This window comes from Protomyctophum bolini (assembly GCF_963924005.1).
Source record: "Protomyctophum bolini genome assembly, chromosome: 11".
Classification (NCBI taxonomy): Eukaryota; Metazoa; Chordata; class Actinopteri; order Myctophiformes; family Myctophidae; genus Protomyctophum; species Protomyctophum bolini.
In genome coordinates, this window is record NC_137872.1 from 33,394,432 (window position 1) to 33,410,172 (window position 15,741).

At 44.3% G+C, this 15,741-nt stretch overlaps 1 protein-coding gene across 1 annotated transcript in view; it reads left to right on the forward strand.

Moving 5' to 3' along the window:
* nfixb (nuclear factor I/Xb) overlaps positions 1-15,741 on the forward strand; it is a 160,780-nt gene that overhangs the window by 24,483 nt on the left and 120,556 nt on the right.

Genomic DNA, 15,741 nt, shown 5'->3' on the forward strand with positions numbered 1-15,741 from the left:
GTGTTTGTATTAGGCCGACCTCCTTTTCCTGCGGTGTGTGGCCTGGTGTCCGTCCGGCATATGTGTGGACCCTGCACCCTGCCCGCCTGCCTTGAAGCTTAGCTCTGAGCTGCAGCGGAGCGGAAGCCCTACTTCACCCACACATTAGCATGGCTCTTTCCTCCAGCCTCTGGCCCCGTTTATTAACCCTATAGCTGTCATTCACTCCATCCGTCTCTCGTTTTTTTTCCTTTTCACCGCGTGGAGCCGCGTGATCTCTTAAAACAACGCTATATAATCGATGGTGAAATAACATTTATCTTCAGTCGGCGCCGGTTTATATCTATGCTAGATATTTTGTTATAAGTTATGGTTGCTAATGCTGTCTTTCCCGGGCTTTAAAAAAAAAAAAATCTCCTTTGAGTTTTTGTGTCTCTTGAATTCATTTATCTGGTCTTTAGACTTGTTTATTGAACACTTAAATGCTGTATAGTTCATGCCATGGTGCGGTTCTCCCAGGGCTCTAGGCTTGTTCCTCTCCTTTTTGTCCCTGCCTACACCAAATCTTTTTGTCGAAAATTAAATAGGTTATTCTTGCTGAATGATCGGCCCCAGCATATAGGGACGGTATAGGGTTCAAGTGCAACTGTTAGCTGGATAGGTCTTCTGTTAACCCTCTCTGCCATACCTCCACATACAATGACCTCCTTAAGCATGTTTCTCCATTCAACCCCTGTGCCCGTTTGTTAAAGAAAACTCCTTTTATTATCCATTGCTCACGATTGACTATACTTCTTGTACACTTTGTCAGCTACTTTATTAACTCTGTCTTTGTCCTTAAAACTGGCAAGGAGTTCATTAACTCTTCCATTGCCCCACGTTCAGAATTCTCCCCCAGTTTTGGTGTGTATTATGATATTATAAACTCAATTATGCTATTTAATAAAAATGTGTCCTCTCTGATTTAGATTAGAGAGGAAGATAATTAACCCTTTTTTGCGTTCAACTGTATGGAGAGGTTTAATGCTCTTTCAAATGATGTTCTCAAAATGACACAACAGTGAGATAAACAAAGCAATTGTTCTCTAAACCAACTGAAGGAAGGTAACAAAGGTGATCAACTATAGACCTGATTCTTCCAAAACAAAAAAAAAGAAATAACAGAAATTTACATCTGACACTCTTTCTTTCTCTCTTTTCTTCCTTTGTTTCCTTTTTTTGTGCATCCCCCCCCCCCCCCCTCCCCTGCATGCACGCTTTGGTTTTTTTGTTGTCTTTTGACATTATTTACCAGGAGATGCCCTTATTCCTTTATCAGGGCTATTACAGACACACCTACAGCCCACACCTCTATCAAACATCCCTTCAGGTTTGGTGTCGTTGTGGCCTGCGGAGGTCAGCAAAACAAAAGTCGAGGCCTCCGGGCGCGGACGGCATTATAAGCCCCGATGATCCGCGGTCCCAGCAGCCGCACAAGGTCTTGAATAAAGGCTAAATGTGAGTGCTTAATAAATAACTTCAGGCTATAAGGGCCCAAATAGGTCCCTGGCTTATATTCACTTGCCTCGTGAGGACAAAGTATAGCAATAAGAAATGTGTAAACTAAAATAATAATAATACACACACACACAGGAGGCCATAGGGTGTGTGTGTGTGTGTGTGTGTGTGTGTGTGTGTGCGTGCGTGTGCGTGTGCGTGTGCGTGTGTGTGTGTGTGTGTGCGTGTGTGTGGTTAGACGGTGGGGATGGTGGCAAATCATTTGCATAAAGGGCAGGGCAGTGCGCCCGGCGGTGGAAGAGGTTGGCATGAAGCCTCAAAGACTGGCAGAGAGAGACAGACAGACAGTGAGAGAGAGAGAGAGAGAGAGAGAGAGAGAGAGAGAGAGAGAGAGAGTGAGACAGACAGACAGTGAGAGAGAGAGAGAGTGAGAGAGAGACAGACAGACAGACAGACAGACAGTAAGAGAGACAGACAGAGTGAGAGAGAGAGGGAGAGATGAAGAGCCTGTGAGAGAGAGAGAGAGAGAGAGAGAGAGAGAGCGAGAGAGAAGAGGAGGGGGTGTAGTCAATAGTGCATCCCTTGTTTCGAGAGAGGAGGTCCCTAGCTGTTGGCAGGAGCGCTGGGTAAATCTCTTGTTTGATTGTGTGCTAGATTGGCCCTTTATTTCTCTGATTGCAAAGCGTTCAACACTGCATGAGCAGTGGGCTTTAGTTTCCCTGGGTCTTCATGTAAGGGGGGGAGGGGGGAGTGCGGGCGAGTCTGTGATTGTCCCCCACTACTACATCACATATGTCTTTTGAGTTTATATTGTACGCAATCAGTAGGATGTCATGAGGTGTATTCATACGGTATATACGGTCGCAGAATAATTCTCATCCACATTTGATGGATGAGACAGATGTGTTGGCATGCAATGCGTATATGTTTTGCATAAAACACAGGCTATAGGGCACATAAGGATAATGCATGGCTGCTAATGGACAGGCCAGTGTACCCTTCCTCCTCTTCTCTCTCTCTCTCTCTCACTCTCTCTCTCTCTGTCTCTGTCTCTCTCTCTCTGTCTCTCTCTCCCGGAGAGAGGGCCTCAGCACTGCAGCCCAGACTGTGGAGCCACGATCCGGCTTGCTCCCGTTACGCCAGCCCTGCTCGTCGTGGTGATGTCATATAGTATAGTGGAGGGTGAAAGGGACGATTATTTAGCGTGGACTGTTGTTGTTTCTGGAGCCGCGGGGTCCATTCAGGGCCAGGAGCCTCAGAGTTATACTGCTAGAAGTATAATAACGTAACTCTGAAGGACATTTAAGGCTATTATAGTGTCTTGGCTCTCACCCTCTCACTGACACTAAGGATTTCGCAGTGTGTGTGTAGTGTAATGTCAGTTGCTATTATGGCGACGGAAATTGAAGGGTCTGCAAACCGATGGTGACTAGATCCCAGATTACCTGTTTAGTCATGAGTGTCTGGGGCTCTGTGGACGTAAACCGGTGCTGTGATGATAGTGAATGTGAACGTGAGACAGTATAAAGGCAGAACATGAAAAGGTTTTTCCAATTAAATGTGGTATTACCTGACCACTATTACATCTGAACTATTGCGTTATTCTTTTAATCGGGAATCCTTTGCGAAATCTGAGTAATCCCTCCTTTTGTCGTCCAACAGAGGGTTTGATTACAAAACGCTATGTGGCCATTTTGGGAAGAAAAACGAATGGACTTTCAATTTAATTCCGTCAATAATTTGGTAAAAGCTGTGGTGGTTCCCCTGCACCAGCAGCCCCCACTCTGCATTATATTTCATTGATAGATTGAATTTTCCCAGCTCATTCAAGCCTTTGCGAGAACAATATTCTTAATGGTGCAAACACACTGTAAATTTAGCAAACCCTAAAAAAACTGATTTATGGGGTCTCACTGTGGGGTTGGGGGGTGGTTTTTAATTCACATTTAGCAACACACATTGTATTCGGGTTTATCTTTAATCACCCATACAAATGCCATATAGTGTTCTGTCCGAAACGCACTACCTTTCACATTCTCGAATCACGATCGTGTTGTTTCAAATGACTTTCTTTCCTCCAGCGGTGTGTGTGTGTGTGTGTGTGTGTGTGTGTGAAAGGCTGACTGTGGTATTTCACGCTCATTTCTTTGAAAGGAGAAGCAAAGCCCTACAGCTTTGTTAAGCTGCAAGTTAACACATGAAACCTGGAGAGAGGCAGAGCGCTTTGCTTCTTCAAGCCGTGTTGAAATTACAATTCCAACAAGCTCGCAAAAAGGGGGATCTTTTTCAGAGACGAGGTGGTTGTGGCGTGACGTCCCTGTTGCTTTGGGCCTATTGATGAATCATTGTACACTGAAAGCCACCGTGACGTCTCTCAGCCAGGTGCATCGGACCGTTGAGATAAAAGTCAATGTGGTATGCAGTGAACTGAGCAGACAGCATCAAGCCTATAGTAGCGCATATACTGTACTAATGTACATGTGTCAACTATACTTCCCACTTCTAACTGGATAAAGTATTATTGGGGAGGGGGGGGGGGGGTGACGGGGGGTGACATACATTTTGGAATTGTTTAATAAATGCATCTGTGTATTTTAGGCCGAATGTGTCATGCATGTTCAATGGGGACAGGTGCTAAATAAGCTGTATAGTAAAACAGATGATTTGGCTTTAAATGCTTATTTTCAATACATATCAGAAATGTATTATATTTGTTCCCATGGCCATCCTCACAGGAAGCGCACAGGAAGTTAGCACGCAGGAACATTAGTAGGCCACTATAGGCCTACAGATGTATAGGCCTATAATCCGTGTTGGTGAAAACTGTCCTCTATGTCCTCCAGATAGTCCTTTCCCCTTTAGATCCGTCTTAATGAAGTCACGCAGCCCAGGATCAGCAGAAGCAGCAGCAGGGATATATATATATATATATATATACAATATAGTTTCTGGGGTTGGCATGGGGGTACGATAATACAGTCTCTGTGTTGGCATGGGGGTACAATAATATAGTCTCTGGGTTGGCACAGCAGGGAAACAGTCAGTCATGGCTGTTAAGGTGCTGAGTCGGCCTGCCCCAGCATGGCCAGCTGCTGTTGCAAACACACACGTTAGTGAACACGCACGCACACGCTCACACACACACACACACACACACGCACGCGCACACGCACACGCACACGCACACACACACACACACACACACACACACACACACACACACACACACACACACGTACTGTACACTCTGAGGGCAGGGCGGTGGTTCCTCCATTTCAATAACACATTCTTTCTAGACAAGAAGAGAGGTGCGAGTGATTGTATGTGTACTTATAGTGTGTAGTAGACAGTGTGCAGTTAAAGGTGTGCGTGTGTGCGTTTGTGCGTGTGTGTGTGTGTGTGTGTGTGTGTGTGTGTGTGTGTGTGTGCGTGTGTTTGTGTTTGTGTTTGCGTGTACGTGTGCCTATGTGCCTACGTGTCAGTGTGAGCATGTGTGATATGGGAGTTATGGCCGCGTGTGACGTGCGCAGAGTCAAGAGGCATGTAGCGTTAGGCCCCGCTGCCTCTCTCCTGTGCGCTGATAGCCACTGGTGGAAAGAGTACTCACATTCTATACTTGTACTTATAACTTATAACTTAGCTTTAATAGTTACTTTAACACCACTGGTGATATATAGCCCATGGCATGCTCTCAACTCTCTATCGTGTTCCATGACGGGACACGCCGCACAGCTCTCTCTTCCGCTGCATCATAAATTAGGATCACAAAGAGAGAGAGAGAGAGAGAGAGAGATGTACTGTAGTGTACGCTAATGTGACATTATCAATTCATCGGTTCATTCATGCCATCGGTTATTGTGATCTCTATATCCCCAAAACATTGCTGATTACCACATGTTTCATTATGTTAAAAGGGCAAGACTTTGTGGGATCATATTCCCTCCTCCCCCGGTGAGTGCGCTCACCCCCGCCTCACCCCAACCCCCCCCCCCCCCCGCCCCGCCCCCAGCATCCCACTCGTCAGTTCCATGGTGTTGATCCTGGAACGTGTGCGTGTCTCGACGTGCATTTCTCCCCTCCAGCGGGAACGGAATAGATATAATTTAATAAAATCAAAGCAAAAAACAAAGTGGCTTCAACTGAACCGAGTTCAACTTGATATTTCAATATTTTTGATAAGATAACCCCCCCCCACCCCCCCCACACACACACACACACACTTTGTTTTTCCAGCACACACAGAATTCCCTCCCCTATATATCTCGTGTCGATTCACGCCCCGTATTGTTTGTTCAGTGCATGCATGGTTTGATTTTGTTCCTTTCCTTTATATGGCTGGCTCCGGATAAATCTTTTCCCTGGGTGTCTATTGGAACCAGGCCTCGATATCTAGCACTTCTTCTCGTACTCCACGTTGAAGTATGTAGTGCAGTGGTGCGATATAGATGTCAGCAGTGCACAGTGTCTAAGGCTGAGAGGAGGAGGAGGAGGAGGAGGAGGAGGAGGAGGAGGCTGGTGGTGGTGGTGGTGGTGGTGGTGGTGGTGGTGGTCGTGGGAGAGGACTCGGAGACCCCGGGCGACAGCCGCCAGGAGGCTCAGACCGCCGTGTGGTGTGGCTGCTGCATTGGGGGGCAGAGCTATATACTAGACCCCTGTCGGGGGGCTGGAATGCGCCATGCATGCCTCCTCCTCCGATTGGCTCCACAGGCCCCCCCCCACCCCCCCCCCCCCCCCCCGCCCTGGGCCCCCGTTAGCACGCGGCCACCGCAAATTGCTTGCAGATTTTTAACACATAGTAACGCGCTGGTTTGTAAACTCAGGATAATTACAACCAATGGCGGCGGGCGCTGCACTTCAAACGCTCTCTTTTTTTTTTTACGCATCACTCGCTCACCACAGAAAGGGAGAGCGTTGGGTTGGGGGGGGGGGGGTGGGACGGTGTACTTTTTACCTCGACCGCCGTTTATATAAATTATATATTTTCTTAAACTGATCCTGATTTGCTCGGCCATTATTTCCAAGGAGGACTAATGATTAACAGAAATGATCTCACGTGATAACAATGGATGCAAGTGCGACAGGCACTTAAGCTTGTAGTTGATTGCACTATATAAAAAAGAAAACCCTTGGCAGTTAAAGAAAGACATGTTGTGTGTGTGTGAATTCATAGTCCCAATGCAGAAGGTAATGCAGCTGACATGACAGTATTTCAAGGTGACGCAGTGCCTGAATTCATTTAAATAAAAAAAGGACAGCAGAAGTGATTTAACGTGTGTGTGTGTGCGTGCGTGCGTGTGTGCGTGCGTGCGTGCGTGTGTGTGTGTGTGTGTGTGTGTGTGTGTGTGTTATCAATGACGTCACCGAGCCTCTGTCAGTGTTGCCGTTGCATGCAGTCTTTATCCATGCTTCACTCATACTGGGTGAATGCATCAGGAGAGACACATGCATCCAGAGGTGTGTGTGTGCGTGTGTGTGTGTGTGTGTGTGCGTGCGTGCGTGCGTGCCGAAAGGGTAGACTGGAAGAGAAATAAAGAGAGACATGGGGTGCTAAACAGATGCATAGCTATAGCATTCACCACTCAAGGACGTGCACACATAACTTGCATGTCACGGCGGCATCGACTAAACAGATTTTCTTTGTAAATTAGATCATATTATTATACTTCTGCTGATGACGATATGAAGGCAAAGTCCATGCGGGTTATAGAGAGGGATTCACGAGGCCTTTCGCACAACAAAAACATTGTCTAATGCATTAAAACCGGCAAAGCATCCAAGTCATTCTAGATGTTAGCGCTATATGGCTATTAAAAAATAACAGATACAAGCTCACAGAAAATCCAAAATTTGCCACGGACATATAAGACCAAGTCTTTGCCACGGACACAGTTGTCCCTTTATGGACATATATTGATGACCCCGCCCTGATCTGGACTGATAATTTAACTCCTTCCTGCCTCTGTCGGCCTGTCAGTCACCCTATGCCACGCAGCCTCCATGCATGTGCGCCACATCCCTCCACCCTGGGGCTGAGTGACAGTACGCTTAAACAGCAGGCGAACAGCGATGAAAATCTCCTAGCGGGCGTTCCTGCTGTTATTAGTTATGACCTATGTCCTCGTATAGGTGGCATGGTTCCGTGTGGAGGGTAAACAAAGCAACACATGAAATTGATTTGCTATATCGCCGGACGATGTCGTCCAAAAGATAAAATATCGTCACTTTTGGACTATATCGCCTCTTCGTCTGCTATATCGCCAGTATCCCGGTATATAGTTGCCGGCCCCGGGGTCCCATAGACAAATAATGCACTTCTGGAAAATACGCCAGGCTGTCGCCCGCTGTTAAAACGTATACTGTCTGTCAGTGAGTGCGAGTTGTGGTGATATAGAGCCCTATTTGAATCTCTACGCCCCCAAACAACCACACCCCCCACACACACACACTCGTGCCAGGGCCACCCTTCACCTCACCCATGGCCCGCTCCGCTCCTCCCTGCCACGTCCCCGTGCCCGGGCTCTCTCTCTCCGGGCGGTCTCGGTCCCGGCCTCGGTCAGTCGGTGGCACATACAGCTGGTGTCGTGGGCTACCATTCATCCGTCCGTCCGGGGTCAGGGACACTCAGCTGGCCAGGAGAGGACACTCAGCTGGCCAAGAGAGGACACACAGTGGGGAGACACATGCGCCGTCCGTCCGCTGCTAATGGAGAGAGAGAGCCATGCAGGCCGGCGGCCGTAGCATACGGGAGGCTCTCAGGTTATGCGGACCATGGTCTAATTGGTCTATAATGAGATACAGCTGCACAGGCTGGGCCATGCAGGTCAGCAGTGGTGGATATAGAAGAAGTAGCCGATACTCACATGTTTTAAGTAAAAGTATCAATACTGCGAAGAGATATACATGCTCTGTTACAAGTATAAAAGTCCGGAATTAAAAATATACTTGAGTAAAAGTATTGGCGGTACAATGTATGTATAAAAGTTGAAGTGGTTAAAGTATAATATGTAATAATAATCAAAATCTACAAAATAACTTGGTATAGTTAAAGTTTTCAAATTATAGTGGGGTTAAAGTAGGCCTATACAATATTCGCCTTATTTGAAAATTGGAAATACTCAAGTAAAGTAGCCTATACATAATACCTCAAAATTGTAACTTAAGAGTATAAGTGAAGTAAATGTATTGTATAGTTACTGACTGTCCAGTGTCCACCACTGGGGCTGACCTCAGGTCAGCTATACGGCAGGAAGCCACAGGACAGCACAGGACAAAGCATGGGGCAGAAGGCCTGCATGCTGCTGGACATTGTGTACCTACTAGTACTGCGGCTTACTGTGTGTGCATGGAGAGAAAGAGACTATTATATCAAGACGTGGGTTTGGGTCAGTGTTTTTAATGTGGAGATTGTTTGTACCGATTTCACATGCATAACCTAATTTGTTCAGCTTTTTTGGAGGGGGGGATAAACAACCTGGCTAAATGACCCAGCTGAAAACATTCATTGTGAGAGACTCGACGGCTTTGTTTGGAAATAATGGGATAGAAAAATAAAATCAAATAGGGATTAATCACAACAAATATCCAGCGGATTTCAGTCTGGCAACGTGATAATTTGGGTTGGATTTATTTCGGACTGAAGTCCACTTTAAACTGGATTAGGCTATTAATTCGACTATAGGCCATGTCATACAAGGTTAGCGAAACAAGAAGGAACATATTGTAATCAATCAGGCCCATGGCCTGCGGTCATTTTATATCATCCGATGGCATCCAAACATTTAACGATGTAAAGATTTTTATGGCGTGTCCGTTTCTTCCGTTAAACGTGCATGTGCACGACCGCGTTTTTACTCACCAAAACACACACACAGCAGCAGCAGTCCAAATGGGTCCAATCCAATATATTAAGGAAACATATGAGAAACTTGCAAGTAGGACCTGCAGTCAAGCTGAAATGATTCATGAATAAAATCAGTTTTCTTTCTCATTCTAAGTTCTAACATTGATAGACGGCGACGCGAAATCACCATCGAAATTCGACGGGCCTTATTCTCTCCTGTTTTCCTAAAGAGCACCAATTTAGATGATTGATCATGATATATAGGCTACACTATAGCCTATAGTGCTGCAAAGGTGTTTCACACAGTCTACGCGGCCTGTTTAATTTTTATTTTGGCTGGAAATACACAAATAAGATTGTTAACAATTATTTGGCCTATGGCCTATATATATATATACAATGCTGGCCACGGCCCAAAATCTACCAATCTACAGTTTTTGCAGTTCACTAAATCTTATCTATCTAACATTAGCCTGTATAGGTCTCTAATATTCCTTGTGTTTATGGTTATTAGTTTCTAAGTGTAATGCAATGTTTTACGTTTCTTTCAGCCATTTAAAAAGAGACAATGAACATATAGCCTATATTTCTCGTCTGATTGTCTGAACTTTTAATTGCTCCATCAAGAGAAAACCTATTCTGTATATTTTTTAATCCAAATGAAAGGCTATGTTGATTTAGGAATCAAAATGAACGTGTCAACCCGCATGGTTATAGTCACGTTGCTTTTCATTGCAGGCTACACATTAGGGCCCTTTCTTTCTGTTCCCACTGAAAGAGTTAATCTGAACTTGGCAGCCAAACGCAGGCAGTCAGACGTGCTGAGAATGGAGAAATAAAGGGCTTCAAATTTATTTCCTTTGTCTTTTATATTGGCTTAGATTCAGCTTATATAAATTTGGGCTATCGTGATATAGCACTTTTTTATTGCTTTGTTTTTTTTAATCTAATGATTGAAATGGGAGTTTTAAACGGAACTATATTTGCTGCATGTCGCTATAATAAGAGAAGACTTTGGTTGAATTATGGACACCGAATTAACTCACAGTTAATTGAGTTGGTTTGTGTATAAAGGCTCCTAACGTCCTATACTATAACAGTATAGGTTAACGAACATTCTCCTATTAAAAACACGCATTTGGGCTCACATATAGCCTATATTCCAACTTAATTTTAAATAGCTAACAACACTATAATTTGCCTATAATGACTGTGTAGCTTATAATATTTCGCACTGCCCACCATGATATAATAATCTACAAAACTCTGGAAAAATGACAGATGTTGATATGCCTATTTCACCTTCAATGAATTAGTATTTAAGCCATGGGTCATTCAGGCCTAGGCCATTTGCTCATTCCAAATGAAGTAGACTACAGTGCCAATGATAATAATAATAATAAAATAAAAAATAATGAACAGCATGGCTATTTGCATGTGTTCTTCTGACTGAGTTTCCACTAGGCTACTGGTATTAATTGAAGCTGGATTTTATATTGACCGTGTTATAGCATAGCTCGCTTACTTTGAATGCCAGCCATTCTCTCTGACTTTTTCTCTCTCCAGCTTATTCATTTCCATGTTCCTCCTAGCTGGCAGACTGCAGGCGATGATGTCTTCACTCTTTTTAAGTATTCATATTTTAAGTGCCCTGTGAGGAAGAAAAAAAACCGATGCTGCATTTTTAATTGTTTTGGCTGAAGTCTTGGTTGGTCCTATTAACGGGCCTTGCTAATTTGAGCGGCGAATCAAGCAGATAAATTGCTGCTCATGTTTAGAATATTTTCGAACGTTATTGTGGCGGAGAAAAAAAAAATACGTCACTTGAATACTAGTCTACAAATGTTAATTAGGTGGATGTACGTGCTGATTTCTGGCAGGTGGTGTCTTCGTGATGCTCAGAGTCACGAAAAGTTTGCCTGATATTTTAATAGGCAATTTAGCTGCCTGCGACTGACCTATCAGATCGCCAGGCTGGACTGTGTCGTCACGTGACGAGTCTTATCCTACTGCGTAGTGTGTTTATAGTTGGTTCAACGCAGAAGAAAGTAGAAGGTAAGCATTAAGCAACAACAATCAACAAAGGCAACTAAGAACTTGGCAGCTCATCAGGCTACTAAGGCTAGGCTACTATAGTTTGGTTTGAAGAAGCCCATGCATGCACTTTCATTGTTTCAAAGGTATGACGACGTTTAGGGTTAGCTTTATAGCTACTCGCTGAGGTTTGGCTAACATGTAGGCTACATATAGTCTATTTGGTGAAATGGTGAAATAGACGAGTTAAAAAACGATGCCTGCATATAGGCCTGCTCAAAACATACTGCGATATAGCCTATTGTAGCCTGTGGGCAGGGGTTCCCAAACCTTTTCATGTCAAGGACCCCCAAATTGACACCAATTAGCCCGAGTACCCCCATTTGAAGAGATATGCCAGGGACCCCTATATAAGAGAAGATTTTTACGGCTCTAGCAGTGATTCTCAACCCGTTTAATTTCAAGGACCCCCAGTTTGACATGCATCTATCTCTGAGACGGTGAGACCCCACTTTATATTGTAAAATCAATGTTAATTTAACTCTGAGAGTGTACAAATGTGTCAAGCCTCTATCAGTCTTCATGTTAAGAACCCCACATTGACATTTTGCCATGCATTCACCCCCATGAAAATCATTGTGACAGGGACCCCCAAATTAATTTGTTTAAAAAACAAAAATAAAATAAAAAAGCAGACCTATACAAGTCCACATTGAACTTGCACATTGGCTGTTATTTTTGACCCCCATAACCAATGGGGCACTGAGCCTTCCAAGACACTGCGTAATCTAATGTTTCTGGGAAAGAGGCGAGGGACTTTTCAAGGTTCTTCTGGCACACAGACAGAGGGCAAAGAAAAAGCATAGTTAAGGAAAATAAATCAAATCTGTGCATGTGTAGCGAAAATGTCATTTGTATGACATTTGTTTATTATTGCCCATTAACTTCATTCCGCTTCAAATTGGGCTTTTCTACTTCATTTAAAGCTTATTGCTGACTCTTTTTATTTTATTACTTTATTGTTGTGCATCCACCACACGCATGCATGCATAACACAAATGCGTATAGTTCAAATCAATTATGATTTAGAATGTTTGTCAATGTCTTCCTCATCACTTTCATGAAAGTATATACTCAACCACACGATTCAGCAAACATTATATGACAGGTCGAGCTGAGAAGGTTTTGGAGATGTATTGTCATTCGCTGGACTGACAGTTGATGGGCAAAAGCCACAAGCCTATAAAGCTAATGACGGAGGGAAAGTTGTCTCCATAAATCTCAGAGGACGGTGACATTTACTGCTGCCTTTGGAAGACATCAGCTGACCCTGATGTCAGAGAGAGACAATGCATCATCTCAAAAGATGTAGTCTTGTCGCCGTGTGTGTGTGTGTGTGTGTGTGTGTGTGTGTGTGTGTGTGTGTGTGTGGGGGGCACATGTATGTGTGCACGCATGCACACGTACATGTTCGTGTGAGCACAGGTATACCAGCAGTTTACTGTATTTTCGGGCATTTGTAACGTTTTTAAAAGGCTATATTTCAATTTAAGCCACATAGTCGTATATGCAAAAGTATATTTGTTTATGTGATACTAGAAATGTGGGAGTTTGTTGAATTCATTATTATATTACTTTAGCAGTTCTGGAGTTTCTCTTTTGACAGCGTGAGGTGCCGTGACAGCACCCACAGTATCTTATACCAGTGGCAATTGGCTCACTAAACGTCACAAAATAAACCTCATTTGGTTTGTGATAGTGCAAACCAACATCCAAGTCCGTTTCCAATCCATCTTCAGTGGAGCAGCCCAAAAGTGTCTCTTGAATCACATCACAGATGGGTCTTGTTTAACTATCTTAACAACTTGCAACCTCATGGCGTCCCTTTTGACTTGAGCATGTCATACGCAAAAGTACCTGCACCCCCCTTTAAACATTTCACAGTTTTTTGAAAACGGCAATCCACAGTCTACCCAACTAGTCTGTGGATCGGCTACTATTGAATAGGTGTATAAGTATATGATTGATTGATTGATCGATTGATTGATTATTTATTTAAGTGTCCTGCTTCCGAAGAAGCCCAGCCCATATGGACTTACAGGACACTTTACAGTTTACATAAACAATTACAATAAACCGACATGACGGTTTGCAAACAATGATCAACTGAATACCAAACTGCCACTCCAGATCCTTACGAGGCAGATTACATAAAATAAAATAAAATACCATAAAATAAAATACACCATTTGGCCTGTGACAGGAGACACATGTATCTACCTACTTGAAGACTGTATATGCTGCAGCAGTGCTCTCCACCCTCATAGGAGAAATATTGGCCAACATAAAATCTATTTATGCTTTTGTTGTTCTATATGTTTGATCTTTCGCTACACAAACCTCAGTGTTAATTAACTGTGTATATGGTTTTGGACATGTCAGGCATTTCGATTGAGAGGACTTCAGGGTCACTTTCATGTCTGCTCCGGCTTTTGTGTACACCCCTATAGACAGTTTTTAAGTTGCTTGGTTCAATATTTAGATATTCATTGTATCTGTTCTTGTTCAGGAAATGAAAAGAAAAAAGTTAAATGAAAAGAATAAACAAAAGAAGTAAAAACACGGCCCCCTCGTGCATTAGAAAGACGGTATGTCTATGGCCGTGTATTGTCTAGTTAGTAGTCGAACATGGTTCAAATGGAGTTTGAAGTGCAATGGGTTTAGGAGGGACCATGTCTGATAAAATTAATATCAAAATATTCAATAAAGCAACTTAAACACTGACTGGGACACACACAAAAGAAGATGTTAAAATACCCCCCTTTTAAAGTGAAATACCAGCTCTTTTCTTCTTTCTTTGGTGGGGAATACCATTTTTACTCCATGCGCACACCATCATGTGGCAAAGTATATATAATATAACGTGTTCAAGTGGTTAAATGAACACTCAGGAGTTCGTAGTGTCACCATACATTCTCAGCGAGTTGGAAGCTATAAATACCAAGCTTTAATAATACATTCCCAATCGATGATTCAGTTAAAAATGCCCCTTCCCATGCAGACAGATCATTCAGACTACTGTGTGGAGCAGGTGCAGCCCTGAATGACGTGCTTCATGAGGAGGCAACATGGCTGGCATGATCCTGGCATCCTCGCTCACAGACCCGCCACCGAGTCCCCACAGGGATTTACGGCGAGCGGAGCGGAGCGCGGGGGCAGATAACCAAAAATGGAGAAATTATATCTTTAGCGTTCACCTCTCTCGGCTCCCCATGTTTCGATATACACTAGTATAGCTGAGGTATATTGAGTGAGTTTGCTCAAACACAATCCATTTCTTTATTTTTTATTTTTTTTACCGCATCCCATCTCCCCCGTGTGCTCTATATAACCGCATTGCCCTTAACCACATTAACCCCCGTGTCCCTATTTCAGGGACATTTTCAAACGTTTTCACATGTTATTTTCAAAAAATGATGAAAACTGCACGATCTGCGACGGTCACAATGCATTCCGAAGCGATGACGTATATTGTGAGCTTGTATAGATAGACGGGGCTATTTTCGCTATTCGGCCGCACAACGAAGTATATATAGGGCTTAAGTGGTTAAAACAAAATTCCGTGTGTCCCTCCTCTCTTGAATATGTTAATCTGTATTTTGTGTGTGTGTGTGTGTGTCTCTCTCTCTGTCTTTAAATCATCCGGGGCGACTCGGTCGTTCATGTGTCTTGTGTCTGGGTTTCTGCTGTCAAAGGAGTGTGGCTGACTGGGTCTGTTTCTCGCTCTTTGTTTGCTGTGGTAAACCCATGAGCAGCTGCCGGCGGTGGGGTCTGGTGGGATTCTGAACGCTGTGTGTTCTCGCTTTGCCATCCTCTGCCAAGGTGGCATTACGCAAACTGAGAGAGAGAGAGACAGACAGACAGAGAGAGAGAGAGTGTGTGTGTGTGTGTGTGTGTGTCTGTGTGGGGGGGAGGTAGAAACCAAGAGAGAGAGAGAAGGGGAGGGGGGGGGGGGGGGTGCAGAGAAGGGTGGGAGTTTGCATGTGTTACAATGGCGCCCGTAGTAAATATGGAGTCGAGCTGAGGGCTGCGGGGATTGGTGCAGGAGAAACCATGGTCCCCTGAACTTTGCCTCTGTGTCAGAGAGGAACTTGTCGATTTGGCAAATTGTACACCGTCGGATGGGGCTGCGTGCTCTCTCTGTCACTCCCGCCCGCTCCTCAACCCTCCCTCTCTCTCTCTCTCTCTAGCTCTCTCTCTCTCTCTCTCTCTCTCTCTCTCTCTCTCTCTCATGCACTCTCTTGCACACACTCTCGCTCTCCCCCTCATTGCCACACTAACCCTCCCTCCTCCTCCTCCTCCCTTCTCTCTCCCCTCCCTTTCAGCTCTTG